This window comes from Acyrthosiphon pisum, chromosome A2 (genome assembly GCF_005508785.2).
Source record: "Acyrthosiphon pisum isolate AL4f chromosome A2, pea_aphid_22Mar2018_4r6ur, whole genome shotgun sequence".
NCBI lineage: Eukaryota > Metazoa > Arthropoda > Insecta > Hemiptera > Aphididae > Acyrthosiphon > Acyrthosiphon pisum.
In genome coordinates, this window is record NC_042495.1 from 42,910,938 (window position 1) to 42,914,032 (window position 3,095).

A 3,095-nucleotide genomic window follows, 5' to 3' on the forward strand; every position below is an offset into this window, starting at 1 on the left:
TCAAAGAACAATAAGTAATGAGTGGATAATTTCTTTTTTCAATTATCTTCAAAAAATTAAAAATATTTTTGTTTTTGTCATTTTAGATTCTGAGTGGAACGATGAATGTATTGATTTTACAATGATGTGTGTTTTTTTTTATTTTTTTTTGTGTCCACGATAAGTAGTCGAAATAATGCTTCGATTTTCAACTTCAGTATCTTGTTCGACTGGAAAGTGAATATCGTTGGTGCATTGGGAGGTCAAAATTTAAAATTCCCAGTAATTTTCAAAAGCGCCAAGAAAAATTAAGGAAAAACGGGAAATTTTTACGCAAAAACGATTTTTTACAAAATTGAATTTGGTTTTTGGTGTAACTTTAAAAAAAATGACTGTAGATACATGAAATTTTGACTGAATGTTTATATTTAGCATTTTCTATACACCAGAACATTTTCAAAATATTTTGACTTATTTTGAGCTCTTTACGGACATTGTCAGTTTTCATTTTTTTTTAGTTTTTTTTTCTAAAAATATCAATAAAATTTTATTTGTTGATTAAAAAAGCTTGATAATTTAATAAAAGGCTCCTAGCATATTGTTTCAAAAGCAGATGAAAAATATTAAAAATCCTTAGTCACAGTTCTTTTTTATGAGCATTTAAAGTTCAAAAATTGACAAAATATGGAAAAATCACAAAAATTAGCAAATTATTTTGAGTTAAGAATTCGTAAAAATTTTTCTTTTTAAATCTAAGATTTTGAAATGTAATACAAGATTCCTTATAAGGGTTTCGAACTGGCGACGGTGCGAGTCGCAACCGACGTCTTATTCCACGCGGCCACTCCGTCCCCCCAAAATATTTTTGTTAGAAAGGTAATAGGTATGTAATATAGTTTAAATTGTTCCCTTCCTTTAGTTGGATACCACTCCATTATAATTCATTATCAATTTATTATAAAAATATAATATATTTTAAACATAAATAATACAAAATAAACTAATCTTATCATGCATACAATAAGTACCAAATTTAATAGGTACCTAGCCCACATATTGAACGTGTGTTTTCGTTATTTTACGTGAATGTATTATCACGTATTTTTATAATTACCTATTGTTAAAAAAAAAATATTAAATATTGTATGATAATATGAATTTGTCAATACCGCACTAGATTAAATGTCACTACAATAACCTGATAATAATATTAAAAATACATTTTAAAAACGATGGTGTGATGAACGCGTAGTATCAGTAATATAGTCTTCAGCGTAAGAATGGTCGAGATAGTATCATAGGAGTCCGCTTATCTACTTGGCAGAACAGACGATTATATTATATTAACTTTAGATCATATAGATAGGATCAGTATATATTATTATGATTTAAGATATTAAGAGGGCGCTTCACACTGTCCATACATTGATATGGGTATGTAAAATATCAAAAATTAAAAATGCTCATATCTTGCTTGGAAACTAAAATATCGAATAAAAGCCAACGTTTAAGTACAGATAATGTTATTATCTAAAAAATTGATAATAAGTCAAATCACTCTAATATCAAAATTAACAGTACACTATTGAAACTAGTGAACGAAAATTTGGTATGTCGTACGTGTGTAAGACGGAGGCAAGAAATGCATGGGTAGCATCCTCTTAACTATGACAAAAATGTATACAACGCCGCAATCAAGAATTGAAATATGAAAGCTTTATAGAACAAGACTGCAAATAATAAAATGTAAAAAAACGCATCACTATACTATTTTTGTTTTCGATTCTGAGCGAAGGGAAGGATTTATTTATTTAACAATATCATTTTTTGTGTCTGCAAACACTTTTTTTTATGGAAAAAATGCCCTAATCATAAACTTCGAGAGAGGTTTTGTGCTAGAAAATTGGATCTCTTTGGTAATTTTGGGAATTCAAATTTGAAAATTCTCAGCACATTCTAAAATAATCGGAAATTACAACAACAATAAAAAGGGAGGAAAGAAGATGACCGCTCACTGAACAGTAGGTGTCGCGTGTTTCTCATAATGGAATAAGTCACCGTAGGTAATGTATGTGTTGAATTTGATTTCAATGATAAATCATTGCATACGAGACACGATTCTGAGCGAAGACTGAACTTATCTGGCTATAATACTAAACATATTTGATTGTATGTTTTAGATTTTGAGCGGAGCGCTGAATGTATTTTGATATTGCTATTAAAGTAGGTAGGTACTTATAGTTTATTATGCATAAGTATAATAACGTTAAGTTGAATCAAATTCACCGAATATATCGCATTTATACTATTAATATTTAGTTATTATATGAGATATATATTTAGTATTTACTATTTAAATTCGTCAAATTCTATCTTAAAACGTTATTATGGATTTACGCTTATTTCTTTTTATTAAAATTCAATTTAATTTTTTTTCCTATAAGAAAATAATTTAAATCAAATCATGTAAAATGTCATTAATGTCATAATATTATATTTTCTGCAATTTTGAAACAAACAAGTAGGTCATGACTCACGGATGGATGCGAAATGCTCTAAATAGTTTGAAGATTTCCTTAAAAAATCGACTTAATACACTAAAAATGTTATAAGTACAAATTAAAAAAATTCCTTAAACCAAAAACGTTCATTATTTTTTTTCAATTTTGTCGTTTGTGCATTAATTGATATTTTATTCTATTCTTTGATATTCGACTGAAATACGTAGCTTTACATAGGTACCTGGTGGCCGGTCGATTGTGCGTTATGCATATCCTTCTCTATAATATAGGTACACAACTTGTAGAATATATGTAAAATGTGTCTTAAAAATAATAAATTATTAAAAAACACAAAAAGTTCAAAAGAAAAGTTTCGTTTTTAGATTCTTTGACGTATATAACATTTTTTCCACATACAAAAACTGAAAAACTAAATAACAATTTATGTTCACGATTCAGTCATATTATTTTACTTCAGTAATAAAATATAAATCTGTTTGATTTTAAGTTTCTTATATCAAATAAAACAATTAAAATAAAACAATATTAATAGTAATAGAAATAGTAAAATTAAGTACACAGATCGAAATCAATATGATATTCCGATAAAAACAT